This window comes from Myotis daubentonii, chromosome 10 (genome assembly GCF_963259705.1).
Source record: "Myotis daubentonii chromosome 10, mMyoDau2.1, whole genome shotgun sequence".
Taxonomy (NCBI): Eukaryota; Metazoa; Chordata; class Mammalia; order Chiroptera; family Vespertilionidae; genus Myotis; species Myotis daubentonii.
The window spans coordinates 64,954,698-64,971,333 of NC_081849.1; the positions used below are offsets into that span (position 1 = coordinate 64,954,698).

At 40.4% G+C, this 16,636-nt stretch overlaps 1 protein-coding gene and 1 long non-coding RNA gene across 5 annotated transcripts in view; one reads left to right on the top strand and one right to left on the bottom strand.

Moving 5' to 3' along the window:
• Positions 1-1,213: 1,213 nt before the first annotated feature.
• Positions 1,214-9,490, bottom strand: LOC132243077 (uncharacterized). Its single transcript, XR_009454783.1, has 2 exons — positions 9,352-9,490; positions 1,214-1,513 (listed from the first exon to the last, which is right to left on the bottom strand). It is a non-coding gene; the product is annotated as an uncharacterized LOC132243077 (long non-coding RNA).
• Positions 9,491-9,612: 122 nt separating this feature from the next.
• The window catches only part of TAX1BP1 (Tax1 binding protein 1), a 64,082-nt gene continuing 57,058 nt past the window's right edge, over positions 9,613-16,636 (top strand). For all 4 annotated transcript variants that reach the window (XM_059712645.1, XM_059712646.1, XM_059712648.1 and 1 more), the window contains exon 1: positions 9,613-9,752. The gene's annotated coding sequence lies outside the window, so the exon portion shown is untranslated. The remainder of the gene's footprint in view (positions 9,753-16,636) is intronic.

The window sequence follows — 16,636 nt, forward strand, 5'->3', positions numbered from 1 at the left end:
GACATTTTATTCTTACAGGGCGATTGATAGCGCGGGAGGGACCCCCGGCCTCCTCCAGAGGCCTCTGTGATCTCATTTCTGCCTCCTTGGTCCATCTGCGCTTCTACGTCTCCTCCAAGCCTTACCTTTACATGATGCAGAAATCGGTCATTGGTCATGCTATCTGCATCTCTTCTTGTGTGCTTCCTTTCTCATGGAGGCTATTGAAGGAAGGCATCATTATTACATGAGAGTGGCCTTTCCCAGAATCCCAGGCTTTTCCCCATGAAACGTCATATGCTGTAAGAACCAGAGTCGACATCAGTCATCCTTAACAAGATGTGGGAACCCAACTATGGGCCTATTTGGCAGGCAGAAGAATCTCCTTCAAAACAAATGGTAAACAAACATTATGAAAATGCTTTTTTAGCATGGGTGACACAAATTTAGGATATTCAACCGTGTCTCATATTAAAATTTTATTCTCTTTTTAGATACCATCCCAGTAATTATATAACATTCCATTATGAGTGTAGTTCAGATAATAAAGGCCTTTGATATCATGTACATAGGTGCTCTGTATAATGCTTGCAATATGAGTGTTCTTAGGATCTTAGAGAAGTATGTTTATTTCTCTGAAGTGAAATGTGCTAAAATTAAAATCTTCAAATAAACTCATGATTTTCAAAATGTGTTGCTTCGTGAAGAGGAAACCTAGGTTTTGTTGGTGTTGTTTGTCCTTCCGCCTGTGGTCTGCTCTTTGGGGAATGGGCCGCTCTAAGTCCTTTTGGGACAGTAGCTGTCTCTGCTGTTAACCCCCCAAAGAGGTGTGGAAAACACCAGGAGCAGAATCAAGGAAGAATAGGAAATCAAAGTCTGGTGAGAGTGTCCAGAACTCACAGTCGAGAGTGTTGTCACATTAAATAGGGTAAAGGAAAGAGACTCAGGGCTGTGTCTTGCACAGCTCTGGTTTGGTGAATGAAGACAAGACCCTGGTTTTATAGCTTCCATGGACAGTGGTCTGGTCAATTGTTTGTGAATCTGCGTAATGTGTTCTGAGGAGGTTGGACCTACAGCTCTAAAGATCCCAGAGTAAATTCATTTATATTGAAAAAGCAATCCAAAATTATCTCCTTCAAAGGATAGGTTGGTTACATATCTCCAGCAATGAAATACTCAAGCTTGGAACTCCCAAGTACACATCCAGTAATTACACACCAGAGAGGAGACTTCATTCAGGGAAAGCATGATTTATTCGTGTTTAAACATTCCTTTACTGTGTGACAATGCAGTGATACCACCAAGGGGTACCAGGGATTTGTAAACATTTGTCTTCATGCTATCATGCTGTAGAAAGCAGCCAAAGTGCTCACCTTAGATTCTCTTAGCCCCTTCCTCACAGAGAGGGAGGCACACACATTGTCAACGACACATGTAGAATTAATGTGTCTCATATCGCTTGGCCTCCTGTGAGAAAATCACAGATTTCATGGCTCTTTCTAGCAGTTTCAGGAGTCCTGGCAGCTCTTGCAATCTGTAAATGTGGAAACTTCATTAATTCTAATTAAGTGTCAGAAATGAAAATCGAAAACACACAAAGAGGCTTTTCCTTAATAAGGAATGTTAACAACATGTGACCTTAGCTGTGTGACAAAGACAGTACTTGTACTAGAGGCTAAGGTGTGGGGACTGTTGTGGAGAGTATTAAAAGTGCTTTGAAAAGGAAATTTCATTATTTTTAATGATAAGTGTCAGGCGGGAGAAATGGGTAAACTGCTTTTTGTTTTTACTTTAAATACATTGAATTTTAAAAAACCCATAAATATACTGCTCTCTTCATAATGAAAATGAAAATTTATAAATCACCCAGAAGATATGATCAATGTAAATAAGCTGGTGATTTAGACACCTTTACTTTTTAGCTTATATTGTCAGTCGAATGTCTATCATACAAATCAGATAATTGCTAAATCTCCACCTTAATTTCTTCAGATTAGATACAGTGTAAATCATTGATCCAGGCTACAAGGTAATTTTATTATAAATTTAAAAATAGCTTTTAATAGCCGAAACTGGTTTGGCTCGGTGGATAGAGCATCGGCCTGCGGACTGAAGGGTCCCGGGTTCGATTCCGGTCAGGGGCATGTACCTGGGTTGCGGGCATATCCCCAGTGGGAGATGTGCAGGAGGCAGCTGATCGATGTTTCTCTCTCATCGATGTTTCTAACTCTCTATCTCTCTCCCTTTCTCTCTGTAAAAAATCAATAAAATATATTTAAAAAAATAGCTTTTAATAAACCAATTAAAGAAGTCTTTGTGTGCATATTAAACATACATAAAATACTGCCTGGTGTTTTGCTAGAATCACTCTCAAATTGCTTTCAACGCTGTATTCTCCAAAACCTTCTCATTGAACCTGCAGCATCTGCTTTGGGCCTTGCAGTATGGGTGGGAGTTTGAAGATAGTGGGGGTGGTGGAAGCATTCCAGTAGAATGTACAGATGGGAAAATGTGAAACATATTTTAGAATGTGTCGGTCCAGTTTGAGTTGTGGAAGAGGAAGTGGTGAGAGCTGAGGTTGAAAAGTTAGATTGGAATCAGGCGGTGACAGTTCTTGATTGCTATTCTGAGTTGGCACAGGACTCAGAAAATAGTGGGAGAGAAATTATTAGGCATGTGCATCCAGCCTTGCTCAGCTCTCTCACTCCATAATGTGGTTCTGAGCCAAGGAAAGAATTACTTCTGATATCCAACCTTGATCTGTTCCTTAAGCTGGTTAAAAACAAGACTAACAAGTTGTGTGTGTGTTTGGAGAAACTAGAAGCCTGAATCCTTGAGGTCAGGGACCTTGTTCTATTTATTTTGATATGCTTAGCACCACATTTAAAGTTGGCATGTGATTATACTGCTTATTAACTGTTCATTCTGGTTTTTATTTTCTCAATCATTATGTAGAAAACAATAAAGGTAGGACCAAACCCCATATATTACCTTATTTTTCTTAATTGTATTTTTAAATTACAAAAAGACACTGAACATGTATAACCAAACACAATGTGTTGTATTGGACCTTGGCTTGAAAAAAAAAAGGTACAAAAGGTATTCCTGGGATATTTGGAGAAATTTGAATATGGCCTAGATAGATGAGGATATTATGAAATTATTACTCATTCTTTTGGTGCCTATAACTAACTTTCAAATGTTCAGCAACATGTACAGAAATAAAGCAAACATATCAAAATGTTACTAATTTTTGAATCTGGGTGGATGATATGTAACTATTCATTTTACTATTCTTTTCCTTTCCTAAATGTTTGAAATTATTCATAGTAAAAAGTTCGGAAACCTTTTAATTTGAAAAATATACTCCATCAGTCAGTGTTCTTGGTTTCTAATAAAGAAACCAACTCAGGCTAACGTAGGGGGAAAAAGTCTTTATTAAAGAGATAGTGGGTAGCTCACAGACTCTTTGGGAAGGCTTGAAAATCATACCGCCCTACAGGTCTTATGAAGAGTTCCTTGCCTGGCCCCTAGTGATGTCACAGCTGGTTCCGCTAACCCCACCTGGGTGCTGCAATTTCTGATATGTCTTCCTCCGGAGTAGGGCTATAGCTGCCAGCCAGCTGCTGCCTCTCCTGGGCCAGATTGGATTCTGTAAGCCCCTGACTCATGTAGCCCATGCCCTGACCACAAGGGACTATGGAGCCTCCTCCCCTCCCTCCTCCCCAGGGGTACTCCCACCTTGCTCCCTCGCCTCTCTCCTCTCTCTCTCTCCTCTCTCTCTGGGGAGGAGGGAGGGAGGAAAAGAGGCAGTGCCAGCATCTCTCCTCTCTCTCGCTGGGATCGAACCTCAGGCCCTTGAATCCCAAGACCAATGCTCTATCCACTGAGGCAAACCAATCTGCACTCTGCTTCTCTCTTTTTTTTTAGGGCCTAAAGTAGAGGGTTTCAATCAACTTCTTTTTTCCGGTAGACTACAACCACTTGTTGAGCTTAAAGCCTTCACATTTGCCTCTTGTTGATCACTGAGAGAGAAAGAATTTGACAGGGCCCCTAGAGTTACATTGTGAAATCCCTACATGAGGAGAGAGAAAAGAAGAATATGTCGTCTTTTTCCATGTCTCTAATACTGAGAAATATTCCCCCGAGAAAATTGGGGAGAATAGACAGGGAATGAGGTTATGGGTGTCTAGCTCCTGATAAGCCTTCTCAAACTCTGAAAGAACAGGATAACTCCCTGTGGACTAAAAGGCATCTCTGGTCAGCCTCAGTCTTGAAGAATGTATTGGCTTAATAGTCCTTTTCCAGAGAGCAGATTGCCTGACTTAGTGAAGAAGTTGCACCATGTGTATGTTTTCCATCCCATTCCTCTGACCTCATCCTCTTAGATTTCTTCTCCGCAAAGCCAATTGAACAGTTGTATCTCAGACTCAGGCTCAAAAACCAGGTTCATTTATTTGCTTTAACATAACCCCTCAATTGAAAATTGAAAACAATTCAGGAAGGAAGACTTGCAACATAAATGGCACCTATGAACGCTCTGGAAATTAATCCGTTATACACATCATTCTTTTTTGAGGTTGTTTTGTCTTCCTTCTAAAGAACTCAGAAACTCAATGGCAACTTGAAACAGAACCCAATTTAGTTCTGTCATTAGACCAAGAGGGTTTTATTCTCCCTGGTCCTCTGTCAGATTTTAAATGGATGTGGTTTTATTCCCCTTCTCATCTAATACTGGAACATATCCATCTACAGAAAGATCTCACTTTTAAATGATGTTCTTGTATTTCAAGAGACCTTTTACAAGGGAAAAATAATAGCTCCCCTCTAGACAAAGCTCATGGCTGGAAAGTGAGTCTATTTATCTCCAAAGATTCAACAAATTCTTACAAAGTGTTGGGCCCAAATTCTTGGTGGCTAGAGGAGAAGGGGTTCAGAAGGTGGACATGACTTGCTCAGAGTCACATAGCTGGGTTAGTGTGTCACCTGTGTACTTTCTTTCTTCTCATAGCTATTGGGTACTTTCCCTCGAAGTGAGACCCAGACTCTGGTTGGAACAAGAATTCCTGTCCTATGCTCTTCTGAGATATAGCACCCTAGAGAATTAAAATGTTCAGCTGTTGCCATTGTCTGGTGTAAATCTCTCTATATTCACCTGTTTCCCTTAGGAGAGAGTGGCTCACTGGACCATGCCTGAAAACCCCACATAGTCCAAACCTTGGTGATCTGTTTGGTTTATTCTCTCAATGGACCTCTTCTCTGTAGCCACACACCCACTCTTTCCATTCCTTGTACTGTTGAAAGTACCTCTCATCACAGGGTCTGTGCATTTATGTATTTCCCACATTCAATCATCCTAGCCGGCAAACTCATTAGTCAACAGAGCCAAATATTATCAGTACAATGATTGAAATTTCTTTTGAGAACCAAATTTTTTAAACTATATAGGTAGGCCCATTGTTAATAACTTAATTAGGGTACTCCTAAGCTGGCCTTTGCTAAAAATGTCCTCAATCTGATTGAGGTATGTTCGCTGAGGTTGACCCCTTCCAACTCTCCCATCCACACTCTTCTTGTATATACTGGTTTCGTCTATCTCCTTTCGTTCATCCTCTCTATATGTCCAAACCATCTCAACATACCTTACTCAATCCTCGACACACATCTTCTTTCACTCCACAGCGTTCCCTAAAATTAACTTAATAAACTTTACTTAAAGTTTTAAGTCTTAGTTAAACTATAGGTACGTTGAATAAAACTTGATATCATACTTAAAAACAAAACAAAAAAACAAAACAAGGGACTATGGGAAAGCACGTAGCTTGCATTTCAGTTTCTAGAGTGGAATGCTTTGCCTGCTTCATAAGGTGAGGAATTATCCAGGAATAGCAAAAGTGGTTCAGATGTGTTGGCCAAGAACAATAACAAAATTCAACTGCTTCTTCAATGGAAATAGATGTCTATATTATTAAAGGTAAAAGTTATACTTCCCAGAGGAAGTCACAGTTTGACATGCAGGCATGGGTGTGTGTATGTATCTATTGAAAGTATTGATAACATATATAGATTCTTTACATAACAATAATGATGGTAGTAGCTAATGTGTACAGAACAATTTCTGTGTACCAGATACCATTTTAATATATTTTTATATGAATTAAAGTATTGCTCACAATAACCCTATAAGATAGATACAAACATTACTATTTCTGTTTTTCTATGAGGAAACTGAAGTTCCAAAGGTTAAGTAAATATTTAAACTATGCAAGTTCTCAGAGCTAGTAAGTGGTGCAGCCAGGATTATGAATCCAAATAGAGACTGTGCTCTTTAATGATAGCCTCTCTGATAATTATTGTTCTATTGTTGTGTGTATTCACATATCAGTATATTGGAGAAGGTGAAGACAAAAGGCAGTAACAGCTGGAAGGAAATACAGATCAAGGGAATTAAAAAAAATTAAGTAAAGAATCTTGTACAATGTTGAAAAGACACTGGGAAAAATTCAGTGGAGATGGAGGGCTTGAATATATGATGATACAGGATTCCTGAGAAGGTGGGAGGGGATGGGATCTGTGGGAATAAAACCACATTTCAGCCTAAAACTTTGATTCCACCTTTGTTAAAATTAAAACTTTTAATATTTCCTCGAAATAACTTTTATTAATTAAAAACCCCCACATTGGTATGCAAGTGACTCAAAAAATAAAGGTATGTGATGAGAAACACAGAGGAAAGAAAGAACCTTATTGACATTAAGTGCCTAAAGAATTCAAAGTACTGTGTTGGCTATTACTCTTCTCAATAAGATAAGGAAGAGAGGTTAGATCAGGGGTGGGCAAACTTTTTGACTCGAGGGCCACAATGGGTTCTTAAACTGGACCGGAGGGCCGGAACAAAAGCATGGATGGAGTGTTTGTGTGAACTAATATAAATTCAAAGTAAACATCATTACATAAAAGGGTATGGTCTTTTTTTTTTTTTTAGTTTTATTCATTTCAAACTGGCCGGATCCGGCCCGCAGGCTGTAGTTTGCCCACGGCTGGGTTAGATAATATGAACATTCCAGTGACCTCTCAGTTGCACAAGGAACAAAGAACACTCTTAGGAGCCAGGTGGGGCAAAGGTCTTACTAAAGTATAAACTTCTGTAGGGTCGGTTTCTTTTTTTTGTTAATCTTCACCCAAGGATATTTTTCCATTGATTTTTAAGGAGAATGGAAGAGAGAGGGAAAGATAGAAAAACAACGATGTGAGAGAAATACATTGATTAGTTGCCTCTTGCATGAGCCCTGACCAGGGCCGGGGCTGGGGAGGAGCCTGCAACCAAGGTACATGTCCTTGAGCAGAATGGAACCCAGCACACTTTGGTCCACAGGCCAACACTCTATCCACTGAGCCAAGCCAGCTAGGGCTCAGTTTCTTTCTTTTTTTAAAAAAAAATATTTTTATAGATTTCAGAGAGGAAGGGGAAGAAGAGAGAGAGAGAGAGAGAGAGAGAGAGAGAGAGAGAGAGAGAGAGAGAGAGAGAAAACAACGATGAGGGAGAATCACCGATCAGCTGCCTCCTGCATGTCCCTACTGGGGATCGAGCCCGAAACCTGGGCACGTGCCTATGACCAGAATCGAACCCAGGACCCCTCAGCCTGAGGGCTGACATTCCATCCACTGAGCCGAACTAGGCAGGGCTCGGTTTCTTAATATCATAAGTTATATAGTTTCTTTCTTTGATAGTGCAAGAAACTTCCCAAGACACTCAATTTTAACATCAATGTTTTTGCATAGTATTCCCAGACATCACCTTTAGTGACAGAGTATGTGGTGACCACAGGGTCTATAACATGGTTGTTACAAGATTGCACTTTATTTGTAAGATTAAAAAATCCAGGGAATTTAGGGTATTGGAAATATTAATGAAATGATAGTCCATGGACTCTGAGTCGGATAAGGAGGGAAGTATTAAAAGAAACTTTAACGGATTAGAGATCCTGATGAGTTTGAAAAATAGACTGGGCATATTTTTTTGTTTTTTCTTTTTTAAAAAATTCTTTATGGTTGAAAGTATTACATATGTCCTCTTCCCCCTACCCCTATTAACCCCCTCCAGCAAGTGGGCATATTTGAATAAGCAAGTTAGAAAAATAGAATGTTGTTGTCAAAGAGCAGGTTGCTTGATTTTGAAGGTGAAACAGTTTCAGGTGATGAAAGGGTCTAAGACTCTACCTTAGACTCTAAGTCTAAGGTATGGCAATAGGTATCTGGAGTGTGGAGTGGATTCGATTATTGGAGATGAGGGTGTAAAAAGTTGAAAAGGCCAGGATGTTGGCCTTTTGATTTTAATCTCATCCAAGAAGACACTGATGGGCAGAAATGGAGAGAAAGGTTGGGCAGTATGTGACAGTCTTCAATGAATGAGGAAGGGGGACTTGGAGATCAGGTGACAGCAACAGGGAGGGAAGAGGGGGTAATAACTGATTGGCATGCACCTCAAAGGAACAGTTTTTTTTTAACAAACATCTGGGAGAGTAATGGCAAGGAAACAGAAAGAAGCAAGGAGTACATTAAAACCATCTTCTGACATATGGTTAGAGAAAACAAACAACCCTACTTTAGAGTATTTTGAATACTCTTATGTATCCAAAACCTATCATTATTCAAATCTCATATTTAAAAAACTCCTTTTTTAAAAAAAAAATTAAAGGTTTACGGATGTATTATTTTGAAAAGAAAGAATCATTTCTAGTAAAGGGAACCTTTCATACAAACTCTAAGGAAAACCACTGTTCCAAAGATGAGAATGGCTTATTTTGCCTGCTTTGAAAACCTGTAATATTTCTATAACATACCTATTTGAACTTATTTTTTAAAAATTTTCAACCCTGCCCTGACCAGTTTGGCTCAGTGGATAGAGCAGTGGTCCTCAAACTTTTTAAACAGGGGGCCAGTTCACTGTCCCTCAGACCGTTGGAGGGCGGGACTATAGTTTAAAAAAAACAACAACTATGAACAAATTCCTGTGCACATTGCATATATCTTATTTTGAAGTAAAAAAACATAACGAGAACAAATACAATATTTGTATTTGCATGTGGCCCACGGGCCGTAGTTTGAGGACCCCTGGGATAGAGCATCGGCCTGAGGACTGAAGGGTCCCAGGTTCGAGTCTGGTCAAGGGCATGTACCTTGGTTGGGGGCACATACCCAGTTGGGGGTGTGCAGGAGGCAGCCGATCCATGTTTCTCTCTTATCGATGTTTCTAACTCTCCATCCCTCTCCCTTCCTCTCTGTAAAAAATCAATAAAATATATTTTTAAAAAAACCACACAAAAACCCAAACAATTCCTATTACATTACCCTTCCAAGGGTCCACATTACCTTTGGTAGTAGCTCCCAAATTTCGGTAAATTAAAAAGTCATAAATGCAAATCCGAACGGACCCTCTTTGGTTGCGACTACGTTTCAGAGCAAAACCACAGGGTCTAAGAAAGAGGAGGATCCGGGGAGGGGGAAAGGCAGGCTCAGACCTATGAGGGTAAAGTGAGCGCCAGCCAGACTGGTGGGGGAACTCGAGTAGGGAACTCTCCCCTCTCCCAACCCGAGGCGGCGGAAGGGGCGGACCCATGGGCGGAAGTGACGTAGCCGGCTTTGGGCTCTGAAGGGAGGCGTAGCGGGTCGCTGGAGGTGGCATTGGTGCCGGAAGAGGTTCGGCGGTTGATGGCGGCTCCGTCTCGAGAGCCTCAGTAGGACTCACCGTTTGTCCGGGAGCCCCTCCCTGGGTAAGCGCTTTGCCCGGCCCGGCGCCCTGTGCGCGGGACCCCAGCGGAGCCCTTTGGGGGCTCGGGAGACGCCCCTCAGCTCCTAGACTCTAGGGCCTGGCGGGTCTCGGGAATGGTCTCCGTGGTGACGACGCACAAAATGACGACGCTGTCCCTGTCGAGGACAGCCTTTCCTCCCGGGCCGCAATTGTGACAGGGAGTGGGCGAATTCAGTTGGCAGTGGATTTGGAAAAAGGCGACGGGTGGTTGCCCCACGCCGCTGGGCGGCCGGGATAAGCCTTCGCGAGTTGGGGGAGGCGTGTGGGACGTGGGCGCTATGGCGGGGGCGAGTGGCGGGGGACCCCCGAAGCAGAAACGGGCCTGCCCGAGGCTCAGCTCTGGGGCGAGTGGTGTGTGGGTGCTGCCGGCCTAGGTAAGTTTGGGCAAATCTCTAGGTCGAGTCCGGGAAGGACGCTGGGGTTTGCTGGTGCGGACGGAACCCCAGTGTTTTGGTTTGAGTCGCCGGTGGAGGAGGCGGAGACTCCCTGCGCCGCCCACGGTCGCGGCGGGCGGAGTTAGCCGGGTCTCCGGCCGCCCCTGGGGTGCGGGATTAGATAACGCTTTTCTCCGGCTGTTTATAAATGGCTCTGAAGCACAGTGTTCTGGGAGAGAGTCACATCTTCCTTTGCTTAGGCAACTGTTGTTGATTTCACAACTCTCCTTCCGGTCCACCCGGCACTCCGTTGGGCCGCAGTGTGTTGACACGTCGGGAGTGTGCGCTCCTCGCTTTGGAAAATTGTTGGGGGTGGGGGGGTGGGGTGGAGGGTGGAGAGGGCGGAGAAGTGTGTGTGCGTGTTTGTTGATCAACATATATTACCCTATTCATAATAGCTTTGCTTGAAAACACTGGCATTTGACCTACATGTATTAGGTTTCAAAAAGTAGTTATCGATTACTATTAAGTCGGGGATTTAGATCGAAAAATCCAAATTTTTCAACTGTCTGCTTTCCGCTAATTGCAAGGTTTCTACAAACCGCGCACGGACAATTACTAATAGTTTTGGGGCTCAATTCCAAAAAGATTTTAAAGAGGTTACTTGATTAACCAGTTAATCTAAACATGGGTCAGTTGCCTTCAGGTGACATTCGGGTGTAGAGAAGGCCTTAGTTTTGTTCTTGGCAAGGGTGAACTTGATTTCTTGAAGGATTACTTGGTTACATTAGAGACGAGGTCTTACTAGGGTTGGGTGTTTTGTTTTGTTTTCAACTTCAAAGGACATTTTGTAATTTTTGTTTTCTATTTATCACATTTTTTAATTGTACACTTCTGTTTACAGTTATGGCCTCAGCCATTTATGTAGAATTAACCAGTAAATTCCTTTTCCTTAACAGAATAACAGGTGTCTTGGAATTTTAAGTTTCAACTTTTTTAATGATGTTAAATAATTATGAAAGATCCTAACTACTTTTTTCTATACTACTATGGCGGAATTATCTCAGGTGAAGCTTATTGGATTGTATTCTTTTGCAATTTGCATACTGTTAAGTAAAATTTTGGCTGGATGAACGCCTGGCTTTTTAGTTTATTTTGCCTCAAATAAATCCGTAATAAAGAGAAAAACAATTCTCCCCTCTAATATAGTATATGGGCCATGATCGTAGCATTTTAGAAACCAACTTTTAAAACAGTCTAAAATAGTAAAAAGTGATGTCGGTGACCCCTGAGCAGAGAACTCATCTGTAAAGAGTTTTGGAGGTAGATCCCTGTCAGAGTGCAAATTAACAGATGGGTGGCTTTTCTGCCTCCGAGAAAGAATGCTAGTAATGTTTTTTTGGTGTGTAAACTAGCTGCTAGTCTTTGTTTAAGTTATAGTATGAATAATTGGAAACTATTAAAATGTCAGACATTTTATCCTTCATATATTTGTGTGTCCTATAGGACTGAGGTTTGGAGGTAATTATAAATTTTATATATTTTTAACTGAAGATTTAAAAAAATAATTTTGCCAAGTTTGTTAACCACTACTTGTAATGCGTTTTCACTACTAATTTTTATTTGCTGTGGTTTTACTTTTATTATGGAAAATTTTAAACATACATAAGGAGAACAAAGTAAAAAGAACCACTGTTTTGCTAATCTTGTTTTATTACCTCCCTCAAACATTTTTTCCTCATTGAATTTTAAAATAAAATCCAAGACATCAGGGTATTTCACTTATAATTAGTTTAGCATGTTTAAGTGATAAGAACTTTGAAAAAATACAATCATCATCATCATATCACACAAAACAAAATTACCTTATTCTTGAATTCTAATTGTTAGAACTGGAAAATTATGTAAAATATTTATTTAAAAAGCTTAATTTGATTCTGTATATTTAATGTATAGAAGTTTTTAAATATGGTCTATTTATTTATTTGACTAATGCTTACATTTTTTGGGAGCTAGTCAAATAAGTTGAGTATCAGGAGCCACTGGGAAAAATACTAAGATCTGTTTGGGGCTTGAAAAAGTTCCAAGAGGAAGAAGTAAAGATAATATTGAAGTGCTCCCGTTTCCCCAAATTTATTTTAGTTAACTGAATGCCCGTTGCATATTATTTACCCTTTTCCTTAAATATTGATGAATCCCTAAATAACAAAATTGGCCAAAGACTTTATAGTATAAAGTTCACAACATAACACATGTAAAGGAACTCTAGAGATGTTAGGACTTTAGAGACTATATTAGGAAACCTGGAAGAGGGCACTGCAGACAGCATTGTTTTTGTTTCCCAGTTAAATGTATCTGGTCCTTTAGTTTGGGGAAATTTTTACTTAGCCTTGGTTTGCATCTTAATGTACCCATGTTTCTTGAGATGTGCTTTAGAGAATGGGAAGAAACATTGGGTATTGGTAAAGCTGCTTCCACTTCCCCTTGTGGATAGTGGCCATATTTCCTCTCCAACTGAGGATGCAGTTTGTTCTTTTTCTCAGTATGTTAATGAAGTTACACTTCCCAAGCGTTACCACAAGGTGATGCAGTGATTTTGCACTTTTCCACTGGGTGGTGTATATGTGTGTGCATGTGTGAGCATGCATACTGTATTAATTTGCCTGTGAATCATCTTGCTGCATTGGCATTCTCAGTGAATTTCAACATTTTATTAAGTTTGGCTATCATTTTACTCCCTGTCATCTGTGTGAGGAGAGAAACAGAACTATATGGGAATTAGAAATTTTCATTTTACTACTTAAAATGGGTCAATTCATGTTGTAATTATATTCAGATTACATTTATCCTTAACTTTTTTGTGACTAGAAGATACTGGAATTTAATTTTAAAAAGTAAGGTGGAAACAAGAGTGGAATAACTTGTAAAATTTTTATAGTTCTAATCACATTGAAATTTTTTGAAAAGGGGTGTTGGAGAGGGATTAATGAAGATTATTAATAGGATGATCACAAATTATTTTACTCTTCAGGTTTATATGCATCATGAATATATTTAAAGTCTGATGTTAGGGTTTTATATTAAAAACTTGAATTTGTGGGGAGGGTTTAAAATGAAATTTGATGTTTATATGTTTATTTAAAGCATGAAAATACATTTATATATGCTGGTAAAAATTCAATTAATATAGTTAAAAGTCCTTTATTTAAACATATGCTTCATGAGTAAAGATTTAACTATATGGTGAGTACTTTTTAATCCCTCTTGATGCATTATAAGCATATCTAAGTATATATATGTATACTTTATGCTATTTTATACCTTGAAAACTTTTCAGTGAAGTAAAAGTGTAAGGTTGGATGTTGGATTTTTAAATCATTATTGTAATCGAGGTTAAATAAGTTTAAACTCGGCTCCCTTGTTTTATAACAAATACAGCTTTGTTGATTTAGTTTACTTTAGGAAATGTGTTAAGTTTTAAGAAAAAAAAAAGAGGTTTTATTTTTATTCTGCTTCTAATTAAAAACATGGGTAACTCATTCTAAGCTAGCCTTATTTTCTCCTTACTGAATATCTTCCTCAGAGAATCTTAAATGTTCAGTCTTTTCATAGAAAAATGTTACTGATTCACTTGCCTCAGTTTAGGTAGTTGTATCTATTAGAAGTTTGTTCAGTTGATTCAGTTATAGTTTTTCTTAGTGTTTTACCAGTAGTGAACATTTTTTTCAAAACTGGAATCTGAATGGTTTTTTTTCCTTTATGAAACCACTGACTTGAAAAGAGATTATCATTAATGACTTCATTAGCATCATGACATCCTCCTAAACCCAGATTAGCTCAGACAATTCAAAGAGAAAGTAATAGAACTCTTTAGTTATTTTAGGCAGGGTTCCAGTGTTTATAGGTGTGACTTTTTTTTTATTTTCCTGGAGGTTTTGGGTTATCAGCTGGGGAGTATTGACAGTTAAGTGTTTCTGTGAAATAGGTTGCTGGTCATAGAACCTTCTTGTTAGTGCAGAGATAGCTAGGGAGGATTAATCCTGAACACTCTCTTTAGCTCCTAATTCTGGCAAACCACAGGTGGGGAGAGTTTTAACAGACAACCAGTCTGGTATTTTACCACAGTGGCTTTCAGGTTCAGGATTGACAGACTCTTTATGGGATAGCTAATATATTGTTTTAATAAAGCATCACTTTTAACATAATAGAAGCAGAGAAGACACACTAAGAAAGTGCTTGTTGTTTCAAAACCTTAAAAATTTGCCTTAGTATTTGAAACAGGTCAGCAAAAGAAATAGTTGTAAAAGCATATTGTCTTAGAACTTCCTAGCAATAAAAACTTAATAATTATTAAAATACTAGAGGCCCGGTGCACAAAAATTTGTGCACTTGGAGGGGGGGTGTCCCTCAGCCCAGCCTGTGCCCTCTCGCAGTCTGGGACCCCTCGGGGGATGACCACCTGCTGACTTAGGCCCGCTTCCTGAGGGATCAGGCCTAAGATGGCAATCAGACATCCCTCTGGCAGCCCAGCAGCCCTCGGGGGATGTCCACTTGCCAGTGGGGAGCAGGCCTAAACTGCAGTCGGACATCCTTAGTGCTGCTGAGGAGGCAGGAGAGGCTCCCACCACCACCGCTGTACTGTCAGCCATCAGCCTGGCTTGTGGCTAAGCAGAGCTCCTCCCATGTGAGAGCGACCTGACCACCAGAGGGCAGCTCCTGCATTGAGTGTCTGCCCCCTGATGGTCAGTGTGTGTCATAGTGACCAGTCATTCCCAGTCTTTCTGCTGTTAGGGTCAGTTTGCATATTACCCTTTTACTATATAGGATAGAGGCCTGGTGCACGGGTGGGGGCTGGCTGGATCAGGGTGGGGGTGCCGCTTGGGTGCCTGGCCCACCTGGATGAGGGGATGATGGCTGTTTGCAGCTGGTCACACCCCCTTCATGGTGGGGGTCCCCACCTGGGTGCCTGGCCAGTCTGGGTGAGGGGCTGAGGGCCGTTTTTAGTCTGGCGGGTGACTGAAGCTCCCAACCTCTCCTTTTTTCCTTTTTCTTTTTTTAATTCTGGGATTTATTTACCTTCTATGGCTGTCACTGGAACTGAGAGCCGGCTTTAGCTCTGAGGCTCAGCTCTAGCTCTGAGACCCCGGCTTCTGAAAGCAGGTATCTGGGTTTATTTGGCTTCTATAATTGAAACACTGTTGCAGCTCCAGCTCTGAGGCCTGGCGGCTGAAAGCAGGTTTCTGGGGTTTGCTTAGCTTCTATAATTGCAACATTGTTTCTTAGAGTGCAGCTCAGAGGCCGGCAGCGGTAGGCGGGGAAACTTGGCTTCCTCCATCACTGGAGCAAGCAAGCCTCCTATTCACTTCAGCTGCCTGGCTGCTGGCCACCATCTTGGTTGGCAGTTAATTTGCATATTGTCCTGATTAGCCAATGGGAAGCGTGTCGGAGGTACGGTTAATTACCATGTTTGTCTATTATTAGGATGAGCAGAGTCTTACTGTTGTGCTTGCCATGTAGAAACTTCTTTGATTTGTGAAGTAAATTAGATAAATTTGGTTAGCAAAAAATGTTGTTCCTATTTTTTTCATTATTTTTATTTAAAAAAAAATACACTTTATTGATTTTTTTACAGAGAGGATGGGAAAGGGATAGAGAGTTAGAAACATCAATGAGAGAGAAACATCGATCAGCTGCCTCCTGCACACCCCCGACTGGGGATGTGCCTGCAACCAAGGTACATGCCCTTGACCGGAATCGAACCTGGGACCCTTCAGTCTGCAGGCCGATGCTCTATCCACTAAGCCAAACCGGTTAGGGCGATTTTCTTCATTATTATAGTCTTGTTTTGAAAACTCAGAAGCAAGTACCATAGGGTTAGTTTTTTATATGTATTATAGAATCAGTGATGATACCGATTCTGTGTCACACTGTAGAGATAGCTTTTTGAAGTAAATCCTCAGTTGCTATACTAGTACTTTTGGAAAAAAAAAAAAAAAAGTAAATCCCTTTTTTCCCCCCTAAAAGTATAGCACAGCAAACATTTGGATCATGTAGATTTTTGTAGTCTATTTTAACTATTCATCTGCTATCCAGTGCTTGGTGTTCTGTAAGCCAGTGAGCATTTACTGAATCCATTATAGATTTCTACAGTTTGTATTTAATGTAAAACAATATATTTATTTTTAATCAGTAACTATGTGGAAATTAACAGGAAGAAAAAATGAATACTGGAAGTCAAGGTAGGATTATTGAACCCAGAATGAAAGGGTAAAATTGGTATAGGTAGAGAGGAACAGATAGGCTGAGCTATTTTAAGTAGATCAGCTGAGATTTTACATGGTTTGAGAGATCTGAAGAAACATGTACCAGAAGCCAAAGAAGACAGTTTGGGTCTAGGTCAGCCGTGGGCAAACTACGGCCCGCGGGCCGGATCTGGCCCGTTTGAAATGAATAAAACTAAAAAAAAAAAAGA